Source organism: Euprymna scolopes, chromosome 6 (genome assembly GCF_053919585.1).
Source record: "Euprymna scolopes isolate OS-2025 chromosome 6, ASM5391958v1, whole genome shotgun sequence".
In the NCBI taxonomy this organism is placed as follows: domain Eukaryota; kingdom Metazoa; phylum Mollusca; class Cephalopoda; order Sepiida; family Sepiolidae; genus Euprymna; species Euprymna scolopes.
The window spans coordinates 107,079,109-107,104,987 of NC_136487.1; the positions used below are offsets into that span (position 1 = coordinate 107,079,109).

At 35.4% G+C, this 25,879-nt stretch overlaps 1 protein-coding gene, 1 long non-coding RNA gene and 1 pseudogene across 3 annotated transcripts in view; 1 reads left to right on the plus strand and 2 right to left on the minus strand.

Annotated features, from left to right (window-relative positions):
• The window catches only part of LOC145277842 (uncharacterized), a 311,077-nt gene that overhangs the window by 118,195 nt on the left and 167,003 nt on the right, over window positions 1–25,879 (minus strand). The window lies entirely within an intron of this gene.
• Window positions 20,293–20,409, minus strand: LOC145278390 (5S ribosomal RNA; annotated as a pseudogene).
• The window catches only part of LOC145277839 (inosine-5'-monophosphate dehydrogenase 1b-like), a 244,994-nt gene continuing 244,427 nt past the window's right edge, over window positions 25,313–25,879 (plus strand). Inside the window, exon 1 of the mRNA XM_080129767.1 lies at window positions 25,313–25,748. The gene's annotated coding sequence lies outside the window, so the exon portion shown is untranslated. The remainder of the gene's footprint in view (window positions 25,749–25,879) is intronic.

The following is a 25,879-nucleotide window of genomic DNA, read 5'->3' on the forward strand; positions in this document are numbered from 1 at the left end:
AAAATCTCAAGATTTTTTTTTTTTTTTTTGAATAGCCGATAGCTGGATAAGATCGTTGGAGTCAATAATCAAAGAATTCCCCAATGTTAGATGTAAAAAGAAATGAGGTAACCACAAACGACTGAAAATTTCACACCTGAGCAGAGCGGAGATACCAATGAGTGCCCTCCACTGAAACCTGGATAGCATGCATGAGCTGCAACCATCGACAAAATCCAAGGTGACAGCAGGGGCCCCAAAATCTGTCCCTAAGCCTTGATTAAAGAAAATGAATAAATAAATAAAAAATGGAAAAACAAATATCAAAAGCACAAATAATTTTCTGATTGGTTTTATGATTTGTGAGAAAGAAAAAATGAGCAAGTAGTTTCAAGGGTGTATGAGTCTTCCTTTGATAGTGAACTGAACATGGTTATCTTTCCTCAATTGCATGCAGATAGAAAGAAGTCATAGAGAAGGACCGAAAACAGATTAAAAAATGTAAAAAAACATGTTTTGCATGCGCATGGCCTAATGGGTTGCAGTTGTAGAGAAGAAGAAAGGAAAAAAAAAGGAAAAGAAAAACTGTTTTGCATGTACATAGTTTAGTCACCTTAAAGGGATGAGTAAAGTGGAAAAAAAAATATGCATGTGTAGGCGAATATAAAATCTCATGAGCTGTTGAAGTTTACAATGCATGGGTACATGTTTAGTTATTGAATGAGTGCCATTTTCTCTGATGATAAGAACTATGAACTACATACGGGTGAATGTGCACACATACAAGCTAATATCCAAGTATATAAACTGGTATAACCAGAACCATTGGACCAGAACATTTTTGCATGCTGAATGGACAAATTTTGTCAGTTAACTTTCATTGATTTTGATTAGTGAACTTACTAAGTTTTGGGTCAGCATTTTTGATGCAGGATACTTAGGTATCCATCAAAAAAGAAAGGGGCAGGTGTAACGATGTTGCATGCCTAGGTAACACCAGTTCATTTTGCTTACAGGCTAAGAGTTTGGTGAGGTTTTTGACATGGGGTTTAAGAGACTTATCATTTCTCCAAAGTCTGGAATATGTCTTTATTGCCGATATGATAAACAGAAAAAAAACAGTAAAGTTGACATGGTGATGAGAAGTTCGCACTATTATCTAGGAAATATTGTCATTTGGTTCACCTGTAATATTCAAGTCCAGACCCCTGTGTAAGTGATAAGAATTAAACTCAAAAAATAATACAGATTCTTTAAAAGAAAAATAATTTTAGTTGAAGAGAAAAAAAGACAAAGAGAATTAAAGGGAAATATGGTTACAAAAGAGAAAGAAGAGATTCACAAGAAAAGAGAAAAGAAAAAAAAAAATAAAATAATGGGATAGAGAAAGGAAAGAGTAATCTCTAGAGAGGAAAACAGAATGATCTAAAAAGGTAGGTGGCTGGAAATTATGTATGATAAAAATCATTGTGTTTTTAGAAATAAGGGATTTGGCTGACTGGCATTGAAGATAACACATCACCCCTGGGCTCAAGCCCAAGGACAGAAACCCCCATAAGAGCTAAGTTGAAAGGCTCTTGTTCCTAGCTGGAAAATTGTCTAAATGAAGTTAAGTTATAACAATCTGCATCAGAAAGCTGTGAAAACCCCAAAGAACTCAACTTTATACAAGTGTACCTTGTATATCTTAAGAATATTTTATGAATAATTATTTTATTTGTTTATAGAAAATGACCCAGAGTTTTTCTTTGCTTATCGAATGCCAACCTGAGTGAGGATGCAGTGAATTTCAGATATACCCTGATGCCAGACAATGGAAGACATAAACCAGATTCAGCACGAATTCAAAGCGACGGCCGAAGTAAACAGTGCTGCCACATGGACTTAGGGTCATGCACGTTTTGTGTGCCCCAAGCATCAGAGCAGTATTTTCCAGTGACCAGTGAGAGTCTGGTCACTCTTACAGGGTCCACCACTCGACAGAGCTAAAAGTGTAGCCCTGTTAGGTTGCATCTATCGTCCTGTGAAGCAGGATCCGATGAATGCAACCCAGAGGACATAGGGTTATTTTTATATAAAACTAAATTAAACTAATTTTGTTACTTTGTGGAAATGTAAGCCTAGGATAGGAATTGCTAAACATTTCAATTTTTGTCCATATAGAGGTCTTCTTTATTCATGGCAATGCGGCTTTCTCCTGTCTTTTCACTCACAGTTTACGAGGACTTCTAGCAGCATAACACGTTTTATGAGAGAGATATTCATCGATTTAAGGAATTTCCTGAGAATTTTGTCTGTTGTGGGAACGGGGATTTGTCTTACGTCGCGTGCTAGGTGATTGGGGCGATAGAAAGAAATTAAGTCATGATGATTCGACTTGGCCAGGTTGTTGGTGGAAAATGGAGCATGAGTTTTTGTGGGATGCAGGAAAAGAAGCATCCAGAAATTCCGATAGAGATATGGCACACTGGCACGTGGTGTACGTCGGTTTTATGATCCGGGGGCAGATGAAGAACCATTGAGAAATTGTATTTAGAGAGTGGATATATTTAACATACGTTGAGAACGTGGATAAATGAAAGTTTAATGTTTGGAGAGTGAGTTACTGATGGGGATCAAAGTTGATGCGATGAGTGATTGCAATAAGGTCAGTCAAGAATTTTAATTTTAATGTTATTTTTTACCACTGTTCACGATTTATGGGGGGGGGATTAGGAGAAGCAGGCCGATGATCTGTGCAGAGTGAAAGAGAGAACGCCCTTCACTTAAAAAAAATAAAAAATAAGGAAAAGAAAATAAAAAAATAGACGGTCATAATGAAAATTTCTTTTTATTAAAATTGTCGTTTATAGAAAAAAAATGGGGACTGTTTTTTATAAATTTTTCTGTACACCTGCATACGAACTTTATATTTTAATTGGTAAAAAGAACAGGAGAAAAAAAAGAGACTTATAATTGTTAAATGCTATTTTTTTCAGGTTATAGGTTTTATTGTGTTGAACTATATTGTTGTTTTAGTGTTGTCGAAAACAGAAACAGTAGAGAAGCAATTTTGTTTTGTTAAAATGTTACTTGTTTTTTAATAATGTTGCAAGTGTTGTTTAAGTAAAATGTATAAACAAGACCGTCCTTCTTATTGAAAAAAAAAATGGTAAGAGACCAGACAGGTTCAGGGGTGTGTGCACAAGGTTTTCCTGGTGGGAGGTGACAAAAAAAAAATCCTCCTGATTTATTTTTTGGGGGTGGGATAGAAAGGGAGAGAGAAAAGTGGCACTATGCCTTCTTACAGTTGAGGTGATTAAAGTTCCTCATGATTTTATTTTTATTTTTTAGGGGGTGGGGCAAAATGTTTTGGAGGTGGTTAAAATTCCTCCTGTTTATTTTTTTGGGGGGGGGGTGAAATGGCGGAATGCCCGTTATTTTGGAGGTGGTTAAAATTCCTCCTGTTTATTTTTGGGAGGGTAGGACAAAATGGCGGAATGCCTGATATTGTGGAGGTGGTTAAAATTCCTCCTATTTATTTTTTGGAGGGTGGGGCGAAATATTTTGAAGGTGGTTAAAATTTCTCCTGTTTTTTTTTTCTACCCCAATGGAGGGGTGAGGTTGATTTTCCCTCTCTGGTATGAAAAGCTGTACCAGTTGTCTGGAACCAGTGAAAAAAGGAATTGCTTTGAAGAGTTTTTTTTTAAGGGTATTCAAATACCCCTGGAATACCGAGAGAGTTGGGTGCACACCTGTGGTCCTGGTTTGGAAATAATATGCCGAATTTCTGTTTTTTTTTTTGTTTCTGTTTTTTAAGTGAAGGACATATCTCTGGTGTTTCATTATTCATGTAATATGTATGAATTTTATGTAATTTATGTTGATATGATTTTGTGTTTTTGTAATTTATGTAATAAATGACAAGTTGGGTAAAATATATAAAGTGGCCCTGGGGTGGATTTGAGCCACTAAGTGCTGAGAGGGGAGGGAATAGACAAAGGAAGAGGAAATTTTCAAATATATATGTACAAACACACAAATTTCAAATACATATAAATATATATGCACAAAAATTCATAAATATACATTTTTTTTTTGTTTTTATATACAAACATACAAATAGAATCCTATTCAAATACATATTAAACATATATGCACAAAAATTCAAATATACATTTTTTTTTTTAAACAAAAGCTGGAAACATTATGTTAGGTATTAGTTGGTTAATTTGGTTAATAATATAGAAATGGTCGCAGTTTAACGTCGTGCCCGGGACAATTTACAATTTTTTAAATTTTTTTGGTGTGATTTTGACTCTATGCTTCTCTTTTTGGGTTTCTGAAAAGAGATTTATTCATAATTAGATTCCAAATCGTTTGGTTATAAAATGTCTTAATTCTATTATAGGTTTAGTGAAAATGTCGGCTATATTATTTTCAGACGTCATATAAGTAAGAGTAATAGATTTTTTACTTATTTCATCTCTTATTAAATGATATCTGATATCAGTTTGCTTCGACCTTGTAAGAGTATCTTGTGTAGGAGACGGGGGGTCTCGTCATGGGCGACGAAGCGTTTCACTGAAGAACCACAGCAACACACAGCAAACCAACAAACAATGACAGCCACGGCGCGAAGGTAACTAACAAAGCTCAGCTGACTGCACGAATAGAAACGGAACCCAACGGTCACTGTACTAATCGCCACGAACGTCAGAACCCGACTGCCTCGCACCTCCAATGGACCGATTTTTATTCCTCAAGATGGCCTAGCTAATTTGCATCCCCGCGCGATCCTGCGAGATTCCGCCTCTAATAAAAGCAGGCAGGCGCCATCTTGAAACTCTTTCTTCCGCTGCCCCGACCACAGGATCAGCCACCACCCCACACGCCAGGCACACACGGACCCTCTTGCGCCGAGGGCTACGGTTAGTCTCACACTCCCCCCTGGTCTCCAGATCACATACGTGACACGGCGGACGTGGCCGTTTGATTCGAGCACTCCTGCGGAGGGGTATTGCCGGGACTTCCTCATCGGAGCTCTCAGAAGTGGCATCGGAAGCATCAGCATCAGCATTAGAGCTCGCAGTTGAGTCATCAGGTCCATGGGGCACAGGTTGGATCCATCGCTCATCGTCGCATGACTCGCTCCTTCCACTGCTCGCAGTTGAGTCACCAGGTTCGTGGGGCACGGGTTGGATCCATCGCTCATCGGATGACTCGCTACTTCCACTGCTTGCCGATTGGTCAGCGCTTAGAGCGGGCCGGACATCCCTTACGTGGCGCGGAGTATCATTGACTAGTATGGCCTGTTCACTGATGACGCCGGTGACCCGCCCCCTCCAAAAGCTGCTGGTGCACCGGCTGCCGGGTGGCTTCACCCAGACGGTGTCTCCCACTTGGTACGTCCCCTGGGGTTCTCGTTGGTCGGGTAGACACACTTCAACGTCCTTGACGCGCACGTGGTAGTGATGAATCGCATCAGCGGGCGCACTGCCGCCAGTCACGGTGTCCTTAGGCATTGTGTTGTATCTGTAAACCGCCTCCGCGATCGTACACTTCTTCCTGGCCGCGATCTTCTTCACGGTTCGGTGGCATCGCTCCGCTATGCCGTTGCCGCTCGGCACATACGCGCATCGGTGTCGAAGGCGGATCCGCCAGTTGTCCATAAAATGCCTAAATTCCCTGCTGCAGAACGCCGTGTCGTTATCCGTGAGGATCTCCTCAGGCGGCCCCCTTTCGTAGAATATGGATTCCAATTCGTGGATGACACTGGTGGAATCCTGCCTCGCTAATTGGCGCCAAATCGCGAACCTCGTTGGCCCGCAGTCTATCAGCGTGAGGAAGTGTTGGCTGCCGTAGTGGGTTATATCCATACCCAACCGACTCCAAGTCGCGTCCACTCCCAGCTGTCCTTTCCGCCATCTGGCTGGGGCGGGGTCGATGGACTGGCACGTTTGGCACTCCCTGACCACTGCTCTTACTGCGCTTTTTGGTATTGATGGTCTAGCCAACTTCACAAAGTAGTAGGTCCGTTGTACTCCGGGGTGCCCACTGTCGTGATGTATCTTCCTGATTTCGTCCTCCTCGACGGAGTCAGCACACAGAGGCAATGGCTTAGCTTCTTTCTTCATAGCCTCATACCATCTCCGTGGTACCCGAGTGAGCTTGTCGGCGAGGTTGTAGTCCGAGGTGACGAGCACTACTTCTACGGACAGGTTGTACTCCGTCACCAGTTTTTTCACAGTCTCGAGCCTCCGTCTTATCAGCATTTCGCTGGCTGCCTTGGTGCGTGCTCTGGCCTTGCTCGTGAGTGTGTCCGACACCCAGTGGTGCACGCAAAGTGAGTCAGTGTGCACACGCAGTTTCTTCACTTCCCATTGAAGTGCCAGGTTAATGCCCTTTATTACAGCGTCGAGTTCTGCCAGGTTGATATGGGCAGCATCATTCGCCGGTCGCAGCCAGCAGGCATCCTCAACCACGGCCCCATTTTTCTCCAAAACTACACCGATCGCTAGAGAACTTGCGTCCACCCACACGCTCAGTGCGTCTCCCTGCACGCACCAGTCCCCTGTGGCGGGGTCATTCTTTTTCACACTAGCGACGGTCTCCTTTAACATTCGAACCAATAGTTCGTCGGTTATCTCATCGTCCCAGCCTTTGGTGACCGCATTTGCCCTCCTTTTTATGACGCCTGTCACTGCACGAACCCATCCGCATACTGGAAGGTGCCCCACAAGTTTCCCGCACAGGGAGAACACGGCACGTCTTGTGTAAACGTCGGGTACGTCGGGAACTGCGGTTCCATGCCTCCACTTCAGGATCCCTCGCTCCTCTTGAACGCTCAAGCCCAATACGCGGGCACCATCCTCAAGCCGCTCAGAGTCCTTGCAGTTTAGACCAAACTCGGCAAGTTTGGATCTTACGCGCGAAGAGGACACGATATCTTCGTTCACGTATATATCGTCAATATACGCCGATGTTCCCTTTCTGATCCATTCTTCTTGTGACAAGACGGCATTGACGATAGCCTTCATTATCTGGGGTGCTATGTTTAGCCCAAATCCGAGTCGCGTAAGACAGTATCTCTTCCCGGAAAACATCACTGTCTGGAAAGGCCACATCACCTCGCCGATCCGGACCTGCAAGTATGCTTTTCTCAAGTCCAGTAGGGACACATTGGACCCCTGCCGGCGCCACTCTCGCAGCTTGCTGGCACAGACGTCGGCGTCCGCTGTGAACGCATCAACGTACGCATTCAACTCACGGTAGTCCATTACCGGCCTAACCTTTGACTTGTTAGGTTGGGCAACTGCCATCAGCGGTATCAGGCCCTTGGGGGGTCCAAGTTTGTCATAGGGGTATGGAATCAGCCAACCATTCTTAATCCATTCACGGAGCTCGCTTTCGTATGCAGGCCTTATCTGGTCGGGCATACGGTACTCTGCCACTTTGTTTTGTAGTTTGGCCGGTTCCTTGTCTTCTGACCACCTCCAAGTGGCGGTCCACGCCTTCTGTTGGTCGTCGAATTCCGCACTGAAGTCCGGCTGGTCGACTCTTAGTGCTGCGCACACCGGGGGCCTATCCTGAAACTCTACAACGCCAGCATGCGTTATGCGCACGCCGCCCAGGGCTTTGATGGCATCGTAGCCTAGCAACAGGTCGAAACTCAGCGGCTTTTCGCGTGTCACCAGCGCTTCGACGTTGGCCGAGTTCCCAGTTCTTGTGCGAATGTGTACCACACCCACGCCGCAACACATTCGTATTTTTCCAGTAATGGTAGTTATCCTGACGTTCTTCTTTTTCCACGTCCGACAGAAGTCCGCACACACTATGGTGCGGGAGCAACCGGAATCAAGGAGGGCTGAACATAACGTGTCATTAACTCGGACCTGAATGACAGGGAGCGCCTTGTTTATTTTCTGTTCGGGGAAGAGGTCGGCACTGGCACCTTGTCCCCGTCCCCGTTTCCCGCACAGTCTCGGGCCATGTGCCCAGTCTTGTTACAGCGGTAGCAGCAAACAGCCGTCGACCGCCTTCTACAATTTCTTGCCATGTGGCCCCGCCCGTTGCATCTGTAGCAGATGATATCACCTTGCGGGCTGGGCCCCTGAGACGGTCCTTCGCCACTTGGTGGGGCCTGTGCGACGGCGACTACCGGTTCCTGCACCGTCGAGTCATCCTTCATTATTGTTCTGGCTCTGTCCACTAGGTCACTCAGCGGTAGTGAGGACATGGTAGAGGTTGCTCGCAGGAGCTGCTTTGCTCCAGCGGGGAGTCCTGACAGGAATTTGTAGGCTAGGGCCCTCTCGGGTAGACCGCCGAACAACACCGTCAGCTTCTTAAGTTCGGCGAGATACACGTCCACAGTTTCGCCCAAGCGTATAGACCTCGTCTCAAACTGCTCCCATGCAGTGGCGGGGTCAGTGGCGAACGCCCTGTACAACGCCGCCTTGATACTCGAGTAGTCACACTTCTCCTCAGCGCTGAGTTGCTGATATACAGCGAAGGCCCTGCCGGTCAGCCGCAGAGGAATCACGCGCTCAACATTTTTCACGCCGGACAACTGACAATGTAACTCGACCTTCTCAACCCAGCTGAGTACCGGGTCGGATCCGTCGAATTCCAGTATCAACTTTAGATCGAACCTATCCGCCATTGAAGAAAAGAAAACCAAGTTCGGAGTGGGGGGGCCGAAATAGCTTGTAAGAGTATCTTGTGTAGGAGATGGGGGGTCTCGTCGTGGGCGACGAAGCGTTTCACTGAAGAACCACAGCAACACACAGCAAACCAACAAACAATGACAGCCACGGCGCGAAGGTAACTAACAAAGCTCAGCTGACTGCACGAATAGAAACGGAACCCAACGGTCACTGTACTAATTGCCACGAACGTCAGAACCCGACTGCCTCGCACCTCCAATGGACCGATTTTTATTCCTCAAGATGGCCTAGCTAATTTGCATCCCCGCGAGATCTCGCGCAATCCTGCGAGATTCCGTCTCTAATAAAAGCAGGCAGGCGCCATCTTGAAACTCTTTCTTCCGCTGCCCCGACCACAGGATCAGCCACCACCCCACACACCAGGCACACACAGACCCTCTTGCGCCGAGGGCTACGGTTAGTCTCACAGACCTTTGATGAATCATAGAATTATTTGCTAATAAGATACTGCTCTGATTGTCACAATGGTTTTTTACTTAGATCAGGTTTTAAAATAAATTTTAGAAGGGTGTTCAGAAAAATTGCCTCCTGCGCGGAATGTGTTAGGGCCACATATTCTGCTTCACAAGTAGAAAGGGCAACAATTTGTTGCTTTTTAGTTTTCCAAGAGATCATAGGTCCAGTCTTTGACAGTCTAAAACAATACCCCGCTATACTCTTTCAATCCTCAGAGTTACCCCAATCTGAATCCGAAAATCCTTCTAAATTTAGAGGATATGTAGACATTTTTCAATATTAAAGATTGTTCCTTGGTTCCTTTTAGATAACGAAGGATTTGTTTTGCACGATTAAGGTCCTTTATTGTCGGTCTCGATAAGCTTTGAGATAGCTTTGTTACAGTGTAACATATGTCAGGCCTTATTGCGGTCATCAAATAGATGAGGCTTCCAGCCATTTCTCTATATAATCGATTATCTATGGATTTTGTTTCGGTCTCTATATTTTTATTTATGTCCATTTTGACGGGAGTCTTACACGGTTTGCAATCTTGCATTCCGCACTTGAGCAGAGTTTTTTCAATGTATTGTGATTGGTTCATAGTTATAGTTTCATTTTCACAGGTAAATTTTATACCGAGGAACCATGACAGTCATCCAAGATCAGCCATTTTAAATTTTTTATTTAATTTATTTTTAACATCTTTTAAAGTGTTGTCGCAGTTTGAGGCGAGTAATATATCGTCAACCCAAAAAAACAAAATCAACAATTTATTACCTACATTTTTGGTATACGTGCACGCGTCTACGGGACATTGCTTGAATTCCTGTTCTATTAAATAATTATGGAGTGTTAGATTCCAATTGTGAGCACTTTCTCTTAGTCCATATAATGATTTATTCAGTTTCCACACGCAATTTTTATTTTTCATTTTAAATCCCTCTGGAGGGTAAATATAAATTTCAGTCAATCGGAGCATTTAAATAAGCATTTTTTACATCCATTTGATGTATTTTTAAATTGTATTGAGCAGTAAGCTGTAATAAAATTCTAATTGTCGTTAAATTTGTCATTGGTGAAAATGTTGTAAAATATTCCACTCCAAAAATTTGTGAAAAACCTTTTGCAACAAATCTTGCTTTAAGATTTTCACTGCCAGAAGCTGTGATTTTTTTGGAAAAACCCCAGCGTGAAGAAATTATATTTTTATCTGTTAGTTTTGCCACTATTTCGTATGTGTTGTTTTCAGATAAAGCTTTCAATTCGGATATCATAGCTTTTTTCCATTCTTGGTGATTTTCTGAATTAATCGCCTCATTATAACTTTCCTGTGCGCTTTTTAACAAGTAACAGTAATCCACGGCGTAGTCTTGTATCTTTTCAATTTTTAAGAAGTCTGGCCTTTTTCACTCCCTTATTGGGTATCGACGTGTCTGGTTAATATTTTCGTCAGTAGTTCTACTGTAATTGTTGTTGTTATTAATATTTTCATTGTGATCGATTAAGATGCTAGGTAATATTTCATGTTTTTCATCCACTAGATCGCCATTTTTTAAATTTAATGTATCATTGAATTTTACATCTAACCCTTTTTATGGCATTTTGGGCTGGAAAGTAGATTAAATATGCTGGACTGTTTTTATCGTAACCTACGAAAATACCTTTTTCGCTTTTAGTATTTAGTTTACTGGTATTTTCTATAAATGCAAAACAATCAGAATCAAATAGATGCATTCTATTCATTTTAGGTTTTACACCGCAAAACGCTTTATATGGTGTTTTGCCTAATCTTGTATTGAACGATCTATTTCTGATATATGCTGCTGCTATTAAAGCATAAGTCCATAAACTATGCGCCAATTTCTATTCAATAAATAGACATCTTGTCATCTCAAAAAGGGTTCGCCATGCTCTTTCAACGGTGCCATTTTGGAAGGAGAAATATGATGTAGATTTCTCGTGTTTAATGCGGTTGTTGATTAATAGAAGTTCAAATTCTTTACTAGTAAATTCAGTCCCATTGTCTGAGTGAATACATTTTACCGAGCCGTACGGGGCAATATCAGCTAAATATTTCTTAGTGGTGAGGATAATGTCGGATTTGTTTTTTAGAAAATAAACTATAATTAAACCAGAAAAATCATCAATAAAGTTCAAGATTAGATTATTTTTCCCCATCGGGCTGATCAGACCTGCTAAGTCACAATGCACAAGTGAGAGAATTTTCGTAGCCGTTTTGTCTCGTGTTCTGCTTATATATTTTGTCATTTTCCCCTGTGCACACACATCACAATTTGGGAGATCATTTGAAGGCATTATTTTCATGCCTTCGGCTACATTTGGTAATTTTTTAATATCAGTTGTATTGCAGTGTCCTAGAATTTTATGCGAGGTTTTCAAGTCGTGACAGGCAGTTTTTGAGGCAACCATACTTTTTAAATAATATAGTCGGCCATTTTCTTTAATGTCAAATACAGTTCCATTGGGGTATATCAATTTTGACTTGTTTTGGCCAAACTTTATATTCGCGCCTTGTTTAATGGCAGCCTGCATGGAAAATATGTCTTGCTTAAATGTAGGTATGAACAGACCATTTTTTAGAATACAGTTATAGATTTTGCCTTTATTATTTTTTAGGGATATTTTAGCATCGCTTCTTTTCAAGACATTTTTTTGACTACCGTCAGTAAGTTTGATAAAATGACTTTGTGGATTAAAGTTTGAATCAAAATTAATAAAATCAGATTCCTTGGTGATAACGTTTGCTGTAGCACCACAGTCTACAAAATTTTTACCGTTTGAGGTATTGTCAAAGTTACATGTGAATAGAAATGTATGTTCTTCATCAAAGTTCTCAACGTTTTTTACAGAGTCCATTCTACAGCATCTATATTGACATTGGAAACTTTTGTGGTTGGGTCGTCCACAATTATAGCAGATAATTTTAATCTTTTGCTTGGGAAAATTACTTTTGGGGAATACGTTGCGGTGAGATGCGTAATTTGGTGGTGTCTGTTTTCGAGAAGCATTTTGAACTTCATAATATTGCTGGAGTTATTATTGTCCACGAGCATACGATTAGTCTCTTCATAATTGCACAATGCCACTTTAAATTCACTGAAATTTATGGGTTTGTCTTTTTGCGTTATAACAGTTGTAAATGGTTTAAAATCGGCTGGAAGTCCCTTGAGGGTCATTGATATCAACAAGCTGTCGCTTATTATTTCACCTGAGAGTTTTAAGGCATTGGTGGTTGTTTCTGCCCTTATAACGTAGTCAGTAATAGTTTCATCCTCGTTACGTTTCAGAGACGTTAGTTCTGTATATAGTGATATAATTTTTGGTTTTCATTTCGATAAATAATGTTCTCTTAATATGTTCAGTGCTTTCTGTCCGTCGTCCAAGGCATCTCTTATAATCAGAGACAGACTTCTATCATCTAAGCATTGAATCAGTTCTGCAAAAACAGTCGTGTTCTTTTCAAGGAATTCGGGGTCATTAGGATTCTCTGTTGGAGATTGTATCACTTTGTGCAGTTTTCGAATCCTTAGATACCCCAGAAATTTTACCTGCCACAATTCGAATTTTGACTCCGATCTGTCAAAGAAAGGATGATGGCTGGGTGCATAACCTGTTAAGTGTTGAGACATATTGAACAGAGTGCAGTCTCGATACTGAGTGTGAAGTATTTTCCAATAACAAAGATGGCGGCAGTAATTGCTAGTAACAAAGATGGCGGCCAAAAATCAAATGCGGTCCGTGACGTAGTTAACGGTGAACTGATTGAATCCAAAATTCGACAATTTTTATAGTAACTTTGGAAGATTTTCATTGGTTGGTTAGCACAGCCGGTGGTTATAAAAACGATTGTCAAAGTCATTGGTGTCGTATCCCCCTCCCCATTAGGAGTCAAAAACATTTTACAATACTCCATCAAGAACAGTTGCCAGAGATGTTGGAAATTTTTTATTTTCTCTGTCTATCCCTGTAGTCATGTCACTAATAAGGGTGCTGGAGGTAAACGTTTTTACTGGGCTGATGTTATCCATCTCCTAGTCAGAAACCCAAACCTTAGATTAACCACTTAGAAGGCTGTCCTATCAGCAGGTGTAAAGTACTGGGGCTACTGTATTGCCATTTACTGAATGGATTCTTGATCATGCAGTCGCTTCTGGTGGGGCTTCTCAATGCCATATTAGTGGGTAATTGTTACGGCTTTCCTTATGTGTTACAAAAATATATATTTCTTTGTTTCTTTTTCTCTCTCACTTTCCCTCTCTGCCCTGCTCTAAGCAAGTCTAGCGATCTATTCCATAAATCCCAAAACTCCATCATGAAACGTTTCCAGAAAAATACACAATTATACCCAATTTCCAACTTCCAACATAGACCCCCACTACCATGTCTCCTTCTCTAACATCAGGGGTCTACTTTCCAAGAGGTTGAAACTCAATTACAGGAAACTAAACCAGACCTATTATTCCTAAGCAAAACTGGCATTGAACAGACTATTTCTCTAGATGAGTTTGTAAATAAAGGATACTCTAACTTAACATCCAAATCTGACCCCTAAGATCGCCATGGGCATGGAATATGTGCCTACAGTAAAGATGGCTCTCCACGTGGTACAGACATCTCCAGAGAAGATCCTAAATTACCCTATATGTGCTTCCACTTGTTCACACTACTGCGTTTATATTTGCCCTCTATCGCCCCCACAACAGCGGAGTTACTATCTTTAAGAGCATATCTGAGAAAATTGACCACATCCTGCCTGCTTATCCTTCACGTTTGTGGAAACTTCAATGTTCACAATGTGGAATGGTTAGCCCACTCAAACAAGACAGATGATGAGGGGAGGTTCTGTCATGATTTCTCCATTGCTTATGACCTAACTCGGATTGTTCATGAACACATCCGTGTGCCCAATCTGACGGTCTGTTTCCACTGTGATCTTCCGACTACTCGGTTGTATCAGTTAAGATAAAAATGAAATGTACTAAGTCCTCAGACATACTTCTCCATCGTACAGTATATCAATACTCTATGGCTGACTAGGATAGCTTCCGTACATTTATATCAGATCTACCTCTGTGTTCCATGTTTAAACATGATGTGTCTATGTAGTGAAAATTGAATGTGACTGCAGTCATGGAGGTGGGCTGCATGTGCAAACTCGAAACCCGAGCGATGGAAGACAAGAAGGCGACGAATCGGCAGGTTCCAATGTGCATTAATTTGCATAAATGAGATTATATAAGGCCAGGAGTTAAGATGTTTGGGAGAGTGGAGCCGTTTAGTTCCCGAGAACCGGCTGGGACCTAGTTAGAGCGGAGAGTGTCACTGAGAATCAAGTCCCAGGTTTTTTTTTTTTCGATTAGGGTCTACTATAGTATCAGATCTGACTGAATGGTTAATTGTAGGTATAGAGCGTTTCAGACCCTCAAAAAAATTCCAGCAAAAACTTAACAGCCAGCTATGGTTCTCTCTGGAATGTGCTGCTGCCATTGCACACAGAAATCACTTTTTCCATTGCTTCCAATGTAATAGATGTACTGAGACTAAAACCGCTTTCAGGACTGCCAGCAACTTTCAGTAAAGCAATTGGCCTTGACGGCATTCCAATTATAGTGTTCAAAAAAATTTCAATCAAAACTAGCTCCCTTACTTACAAAGCTGTTTAAGCATCGTCTTAAGGAGAATTGCTTCCCAACACTCTGGAAAATCTCATCAGTATGCCCCATAATCAAGAATTCAGGTGATTGATCATCTCCCTCTCAGTACAGACCAATAAGTCTCTTGTGCGTCATGAGTAAGTTACTGGAATCTGTGTTAAATAGAGAAGTAGTCAACCACCTCAGCAAAAATAATCTTCTTAGTGAAATGCAATATGGTTTTCATTCTGCTAGATCTACAGCAAATGTACTTAAGGTTATATCTCATAGGATTAGCGAATCTCTTGATGGAGGCTTCCTTTGTAAGGTAAGTGCTTTTGACATCGATAAGATATGACATAAAGGTCTACTTCACAAGATCTCCAGCTATGGTATAGCTGGAAATTTCTCAATTATTAAATCATTTCTCTCATAAGAGTAGTGGTTGATGCGCAGAAATCAGAAGCGCACAGTATTAATGCTGGAGTCTCTCAGGGGTCCATCCTGGGCCCAACTATCTTCCTAATCTATGTCAATGATCTTCCAAATCACATTCATAGAAATTTATACTGATGACACTACGATCTCTGGCAGCACATCAAATAACTAAGTTCTCCCTGATGTTCTCTCCTCTGATCTTGAGCCCGTGGTACAATAGAGAAAGAAGTGGCCAATTACTTTTAATGCATCTAAAACTAAGCTTTTATCTTTACATCATCAACGTTCTGATCCCCATCTGGCATCAATTGAAATGAATCGCTCTCGTCTTGGAGAGGCATCATGTTTTGACAAGCTTCTGAGCTTAACCTTTACTCCTGATCTGAAATGAAACACGTACATGAAATCCATTGCCAAGGTCACTGGAAAAATGATGGGATCCTTCTATCGATCCAGTAGATATGTCACTGCTGATGCAATTCTCTTCCTATGTAAGAGCCAAATATGCCCAAGGATGGAGTATCAATGCCACATCTGGGCAAAAGCTGATAGAAAGAACTTATCCTGCTTTGACAGAGTTCAAAATAAACTTTGTAGCCTAGTAGGGGATGCCCATTTCTTTTCCCTGCAACCTCTTTATAGAAGAGACATTGCGAGTCTCTGCTTTATCGTTATTTTCATGGCAAATGCTCTCGCCAAACTTTCACGAGAAACACTCATCTACCTGAAAACACTATCAATAATTTTCCCCACTCTTTATCTGTGCCTAAACCTAAATGTAGATTCCATGAACAAAGCTTCTTTATTAGAACTGCACATCTGTGGAATTTTCTTCCATTTACTTGCTTTGCAGCTTATAACAATATGGTTGTCTTCAAGTACAATGTAAACAAATTCTTGATGAGCCGTTCAACTTAAGTAATCCAATTTACCAAATTTACACTTCTAACGATTACTATGATATTATCCCATTGATTACTGTACATTCTTTAACCCTTATCCTCGAGTGGCCTCTAGGCCTTGATAAGTGGTGACTCCTATGTAAAAAAACAAAAAAAGAAAGAGTTACTTGCAAGCTTTGATCAGAAAGAAAAGACTTAAAGATGTCAAAAATTTTACCATCAATACTATAACCTTGAAGTTTTATGGAGAAGACTAGGATGCCACACTCTGTAAATGACTTTGAAATGTCAAGCGCAATGATCTTACCCTCGCCTGAATTACCCATAAACTGACAGACCCATTCAGTTAAAACAGTTAATAGATTAGCTGTTGTACGAAAACCATGAAAGCCATACTAAAGAGGCCCAGATTTTCCAGAAAATGAACAAGTCTGCCGTTGATCAACTTATCAAAAACTTTGCTAATAACAGAGAGAAGACTAACAGGACAATATTTAGTTGGGTCAGATTGATTATCAGCGTTTTTAAAGATAGGGACAACAGAGGACTCCTTCCAACAAAAAGGAAAACAGGACTGAGACAGAGATTGAATAATATTGAGTGGATAGGAGAAAGTTCAGGTGCACAAAATTGAGAACAACAACAGGAATCAAATCGGGATTGGTTAAGATCAGCAAGAATTCTAGAAACTATCTTTAAAGTCATAAGTACAGAATCAAGAATCTAATCAGTTTTCAAAAGAAAATACAGAAGAACAGCACCAGAATAATCGATAAAAGAATTGTCAGTAAAACGGCGAGCAAAGAGATCAACTTTATCCTTAAAAGATGAACTGATATGGAGACCATAAAATAAAGAGGAATAACAGAGATGTCACTATTAATAACATTATTAATAACATTATTAATAACACTATTAATAATACTATTAATAGTGTTATTAATAGTGTTATTGATGTTATTAATAGTGTTATTAATAGTGTTATTAATTATATTATTAATAATGTAATTAATAATATTACTATAATGTTATTAATAATAGTATAAATAATTGTATTAATAATGTTAGTAATAGTGTTATTAATAATGTTATTAATAGTGCTATTAATAATGTTATTAATAGGGTTATTAATAATGTTATTAATATTGCTATTAATAATGTTAGTAATAGTGTTATTAATAATGTTATTAATAGTGCTATTAATAATGTTATTAATAGTGCTATTAATAATGTTAGTAATAGTGTTATTAATAACGTTATTAATAGTGTAATTAATAATGTTATTAATAGGGTTATTAATAGTGTTATTAACATTAATAATAACATTATTAATAACACTATTAATAACATTAATAACACTATTAATAACGTTATTAATAACATTGTTAATAACACTATTAATAACATTATTAATAACATTATTTATAACACTATTAATTACATTATTAATAAAACTATTAATAACATTATCAATAACATTATAAATAACACTATTAATAACATTATTAATAATATTATTAATAATGTGATTAATAACATTAATAACATTATTAATGACATTGTTAATAACATTATTATTAACGTTATTAATAACATTATTAATAACATAAATAACACTATTAATAACATTATTTATAACATTATTAATTACATTATTAATAACATCATTAATAACACCATTAATAAAACAATTAATAACATTATTAATAACATTATTAATAACACTATTTATAACACTATTTATAACATTTTTAGTAACATTATTTATAACACTATTAATTACATTATTAATAACACTATTAATAAAACTATTAATGCCATTATTAATAACATTATTAATAACATTATTAATAACACTATTAATAACGCAATCAATAACATTGTCAATAACATTATTAATAACAATATTAATAACAATATTAATAACATTATTAATAACATTATTAATAACATTATTAATAACAATATTAATAAATTATTATAACTCAATTATTAACAATGTTAATAACAGTATTAATAACATTATTAATAGCACTATTAATAACATTAATAACATTATTAATAGCACTATTAATAACATTAATAACACTATAACATACTTAATTACATTATTAATAACATTATTAATACCACTATTGATAACATTATGCATAAAATTATATATAACAATATTAATAACACTGTTAATAACATCATTAATAACAATATTAATAACATTATTAATAACACTATTAATAACATTATAAATAACACTATTAATAACATTATGCATAGCATTATTAATAACATTTCTAATAACATTATTAATAACACTATTAATGACATTATGAATAACATTATTAATAAAATTATTTATTACACTTTTAGTAACATTATTAATAACACTATTAATAACATTATTAATAACACTATTAATAACATTATTTCTTATACTGTTAATAAAATTATTAATAAAATTATTAATAACAATATTAATAACATTATTAATAGCATTATTAGTAACATTATTAATAACACTATTAATAACATTATTAGTGACAATATTAGTAACACTATTAATATAATTATTAACCACATTATAAATAATATTATTAATAATATTATTAATAACATTATTAATAACATTATTAATTATATTATAATAACATTATTAATTATATTATTTATAGCATTATTAATTACACTACTAATAACATTATTAATAACATCATTAATAACACTATTAACAACATTATTAATAACATTATTGATAACATTATTGATAACATTATTAATAACACTATTAATAACATTGTTAATAACATTATTAATAACATCATTAATAACACTATTAACAACATTATTAATAACATTATTGATAACATTATTGATAACATTATTAATAACATTGTAAATAACATTATTAATAATATTATTAATAACACTATTAACAACATTATTAATAACATTATTGATAACATTATTGATAACATTATTAATAACACTATTAATAACATTGTTAATAACATTATTAATAACATCATTAATAACACTATTAACAACATTATTAATAACATTATTGATAACATTATTAATAACACTATTAATAACATTGTTAATAACATTATTAATAACATCATTAATAACACTATTAACAACATTATTAATAACATTATTGATAACATTATTAATAACACTATTAATAACATTGTAAATAACATTATTAATAATATTATTAATTATAGTATTAATGACATTATTAATAGCCCTTTTAATAACACTATTAATTACATTATAAATAACATTATTAATAACACTATTAATAACATTATTAATAACATTATTAATAATATTATTAATTATAGTATTAATGACATTATTAATAGCCCTGTTAATAACACTATTAATAACATTATGCATAACATGTTAATAACAATATTAATAACATTATGCATAACATTGTTAATAACATTTTGTATAACATTATTAATAACACTATTAATAACATTATTAATAACACTATGAATAACATTACCAATAACACTATTACTAATATTATTACTAACATTATTAATTAAACTGGTAATAACATTATTAATAGCCTCATTAGTAACATTATTAATAACACTGTAATTAACATTATTAATAACACTATTAATAACATTATTTATTACACTGTTAATAAAATTATTAATAAAATGAATTATAACAATATTGATAACAATATTAATAATATTATTAATAGCATTATTAATAACATTATTAATAACTCTAATTATAACATCATGAATAACATTATTAATAACATTATTAATAACACTATATATAACACTATTATTAACATTATTAATAACACTATTAATATCATTATTAATAACACTATTAATAACATTATTAACATTATTAATAACATTATTATTAACATTATTAATAACACTATTAATAACACTATTAATAACATTATTTATTACACTGTTAATAAAATTATTAATAAAATTATTAATAACAATATAAAAAAAAAGGCTTCCTTCAGTCTTGACAGACTATGGATACCCACTGTAAGGGTGCCTGTGCGTTAAATGTGTGTGGCAAGAGTTGCGCAATCACAACCACGCCTCTCCTGAGTCAACATTGTTGCATACCAGTGGCAAGTTGAGGTACAAGACGACTGGAAACAATGCCGAGATAAGCGGAGAGTACATACAGCGCCTAGGATTCCATAATGGTCACCCATTTGGTATTAGCCAGGTTCAACGTTGCTTAACTTCGGTGATCTGACGAGAACCGGTGTGTCAACGTGATTATGCCGTATAATAATATAATAACAATATAATAACAATATTAATAGCATTATTAGTAACATTATTAATAACACTATTAATAACATTACTAATAACACTATTAATAACATAATTAATAACACTATTAGTAACACTATTAACATAATTATTAACCACATTATTAATAACATTATTAATAATATTATTAATAAAATGAATTATAACAATATTGATAACAATATTAATAATATTATTAATAACATTATTAATAACATCATTAATAACACTATTAACAACATTATTAATAACATTGTTAATAACATTATTAATAACATCATTAATAACACTATTAACAACATTATTAATAACATTATTGATAACATTATTAATAATACTATTAATAACATTGTTAATAACATTATTAATTACATTATTAATAACATTATTAATCATATTATTAATAACACTAATAATAACATTATTAATAATATTATTAATTATATTATTAATAACATTATTAATAGCCCTGTTAATAACATTATTAATAACACTATTAATAACATTATGCATAACATTATTAATAACATTTTTAATAACATTATTAATAACACTATTAATGACATTATGAATAACATTATAAATAACATTACCAATAATACTATTAATAAAATTATTAATAACATTATTAATGAAACTGTTAATAACATTGTTAATAGCCTAATTAGTAACATTATTAATAACACTATTAATAACATTATTTATAACACTATTAATAACATTATGTATAACATTATTTATTACACTGTTAATAAATTTGATAATAAAATTAATTATAACAATATTGATAACAATATTAATAACATTATTAATAGCATTATTAATAACACTAATTATAACATTATAATTAACATTATTAATAACACTATTAATAACACTATTATTAACATTATTAATAACACTATTAATAACATTATTAATAATATTATTAATAACATTATTAATAACACTATTATTAACATTATTAATAACACTATTAATAACATTATTAATTACACTATTAATAACATTATTAATAACACTATTAATAACACTATTAATAAGGTTATTAATAACACTCTGCGTAACACAATTAATAGCATTATTAACCACATTATTAATACCAATATTAACACCATTATTAATAACAATATTAATAACACTATTAATAACGTTATTAATAACACTCTGCATAACACTATTAATAGCATTATTAATAACAATATTAATAACATTATTAATAACAATATTAATAACACTATTAATAACATTATTAATAGTATTATTATTAAGATTAATAACACTATTAATAACATTATTAATTATATTATTAATAGCATTATTTATTGCACTACTAACAACATTATTAATAACACTATTAATAATACTATTATTAACATTATTAATAACACTATTAATAACACTATTAATAACACTATTAATAACACTATTTATAACATTATTAATAACACTATTATTAACATTATTAATAACATTATTAATAACACTATTAGTAACATTATTAATAACACTATTAATAACATTGTTAATAACACTATTAATAACACTTTTAATAAGATTATTAATAACACTTAATAACACTTTTAATAACACTCTGCGTAACACTAATAATAACAGTATTAACCACATTATTAATGACATTATTAATGATATTATTAATAACAATATTAATAACATTATTAATAACAATATTAATAACACTATTAATAACATTATTTACAGTATTATTATTAACATTATTAATAACATTATTAATAACACTATTAATAACATTATTAATTATATTATTAATAGCATTATTAATTACACTATTAACAACATTATTAACAACATTATTAATAACATTATTAATAACATTATTAACAACATTATTAATAACACTATTAATAACATTATTATAGATTCTCATTACAATTTTATTAACCTTACTACTTCCAGGCTTGCTCATAACAAATTGGAAGCAGATGTTTTGTTAGACTGCTTCACTAGAAGATTTTTCTACAGGGTCAATGGATTCCCTTTATCTTTTTTTTTTTTTTTTTTTTACCAGAGCGCCTCACTCTTTCCTCTATGGTGGAGAAATTTAATCTACATCTTGTATGGTAACTCTCTAGAATATCAAAAGAAGGCTAACAAATGCTACACCTTGCCCAAGCGTGGCCTATAACTTTGTACAGCAAGTACGTCCATTTCCTTGAAGTATTATACATTCCTGTTTACCTGAATACACACAGCGCCTAGTATTCCCAAATGATCACCCACTGGCACTGGCTTGTGTAGATTGTGTCTGAATGAGGAAGTTGAAATTCTGTAAAGATGCCAAAAACCTATTAAACTGTACAAGTGAAATAGCAAACAATAGAATAAACTTTACAATATATAAGACAAATAAAATTAAAAAAACTTAACTAACACCTAAAATAGAAAAATATTCCAAGCATGCATGTGTTAAAATGAGGTCACGTATTAATTCGACACATTCAAAAAAGAAATAGTGCATCATCCTGTCACAATGTGTCAGGTAACTGCTCCCATTTTTGATAAACAAATACGCTCAGTGACTGGCACCCTCAAACACGTTGTGACCACGCATGCTATAAATAGCAACAACTTTTTTAACAAAGAAAAACACATAAAACTTAATTTTTGTAACTAAACAAAAACAACTGACTTTAATTTCGAATGAAACCCATTTTTGACTAAGAAATTAATTATAGTCATTTGTTTGTCAAGCCAATTTCTGTAACTGGAATGCTTTTTCATAAAGCGAGTAACTTTCACAGCAAATCTTCAGTATGGCTTGCGAGCAAGGAGACTCCCAAATCCTAAATTTGACACAGTCTTTGTCAAATTGACAAGCCCAGCACTAGCAGCATTAGTTCAAAGAGCCTTTTTCAGTGTTAACTACTAAACTAATAATGCGATTCAAATCACCCTTTTAAGGACAACTCACAAACTAATGTGATACACACTTCACTCTCTGCTACTACCTGCCCTATGAGACTCGCCTCTCAAGGCAGCAACTCTTGAAGCCTCTAGCGCATTCCTGCAGCTTCCAGCTCACTTCTGCTGCTTCCAGCAACTCCAGTGGCTTGAGCTCACTCCTGCAGATCCCAGCAACTCCAACAGCCACCAGCTCCAATAGCCCTTGGCATCCAGCTTCCAGTTCTAGTGCCTGTCAACATCTAGCTACCTGTTCCAGTCCTTACTGACGATCAGCTACCCTTTCCAGCATCAAATTTTATCCACATGAACCAAACCAACCTGAGACATATCATCTTACACCAAAGACACACAAATTTCATCTCCACAAGACACCTGTTTTCACTCAAAACGATTCTGATTCACAATCCACATTGCCATATGATTTCCTATTTTCTCTAGGTAAAAAAAACACGATATCTAGTCTTTAACCGATCATCTTTGCCGTGTGTCTAATTTTTAGTTGTATGGTCAATTGGCATCTTCATCTTTTGCTAATGCATCTGATTGTTGCTGCTCTGGAAGGGTCACTAAAGAAAATATGAACATGGAGATGAGTTAGAAAAGGTAAACCATATTGAAACAAAAACCAGCATATGTAACGAGCAACCGTTGCTAAGATGGCGGATTACGAAAGTACTCTGACCACACTGAGAATCGTACCTTGTGGTCTATTTCTACAATTTGGAAGAGTTCATCTTTACTGCATGGGTGAGTCCCCACAACTGTTATCTAGTTTGACTAAACACTACGTGTACATCTAAAAGTACCTAGTAACACAAGTTCCATGCATTTAAGTCTGACAATTTCCTATGAGGATATGTTGCGGTTTGTCAACTAATCACTCCTATATTTGTAGAAAAAAGCATGAAACCTGACATTCCCGGAAATGTTACGACCATGTGTACTAAATATAGCAATGACTGTTTTCACACACAAAGAAAACTCAAAAACTTCATCTTTCATAAACTAAACAAAAACAACAGACTATTATTTCAAACCTAAATTAAAAATAAATACAGTTAATAAATATCAAAGATACTTTTAACTTTAAGTAATATGGTGTGAAATTAATTATAGTCATTAGTTGTTTAGTGACACCATCACTGGTCGTAGAGTATGCATCATGAACGGCTCTCCACAAAGGCTATCACAGCAAATCTTCAGTCCAGTTCCGGAGTTAGGAGTACTCCCATCTCGATAACTCTCGTCAATTTAGTTTTGTCGCCGTGGGGGCCAGAGACGGCATGTGATGTACACATTCTATTCTCTACTGCTGTCTGCCTCTTGCCCCCCCCCACACCAGCTCACAGCAGCTCCGGCTTACTCCAGCAGCTTATAGCGACTCTGGTTTACAGCCGCCGCTTTCAGCAACTCCAGTTACTCTTGCAGCGGCTCCAGTTCACTCCACCAGCAGCTCTCCAATAATGCACTCCTGCAGCTCCAGCTCCCACCGACATCCAGCTACCCATTCTCATAACAAAATTTCGTTCAAGATTGAATATTAATCTAATGAATGTTAATCTTTTGAAAAATGATCTAAAATTAAAAAATTTTCTTTTACACGATTTCGTTTTCAATAGTGAAGCAAATTACGTTACTTCCAAATTTCGAAGTGTTACGACAGTAAATAAAATTTTGTCATTTTAATGGTCGGCGTGTTTTTACTATTGTAATACTTTTAAATTCGAAGCAAAAGATTCATATAGTTGTGCTCCAAAAACGCAAGGCGTAGTGCCACTGTCGTGTCAAAGAACAGTAGTACATAAAGGGGGGGGGCAATGATGATAAAAAAATAAAAGATAACGACAACAGGATCGAAATTTGCGGAAAGAAAGGGGGGGCGTAGTAAATTAGCTCAGTAAATCAGGAGAGGCGTTGTTGTTGTTGTTGTTGTTGTTGTTGTTGATAGAGAAAGAGACAGTAATGGTGGGGTGGGGGAAATGATTATTGTTTGTTAAAAGCTGCGTGTGTCCCATCGAAAGAGCATTCATCGCATCGTCGAAAGGTTTTTATTCGTCCGAATTTGATCTATCTTGATCAATCATATTCCCTCCCCTCCTCAGCGTTTAATAACAATCAGAACAGAATGTAACTTTTTCTCGTGCTACAACACCACAACACTAACACCAACATTAGTACAATAATAAACTAAAACAACGAAATTAAATCGAAGTTGTCAGAAACTTCTCCCCCTTAGAAGTTTAGTTGCCTTATTTTCCAGAGATCAGGATGCGGGGAGTTTATTGAAGTGGAAAGGACATTTAATTGTTAGAAAGAGAGAAGGAGGGGATAATCTTTCATGCAACCGGAATTCACTTCATCAGGCATAAGGTAACCCTTAATGAGTTCTTACATTTTTGTTTGTTTAGTGAAATTTCAATTTAAAAAATTGCTTTCATTTTTTGATTGATAATCTTTAAATTTTAACACCGAAGCATTTTTTATTTGTATTTAGTAACTTT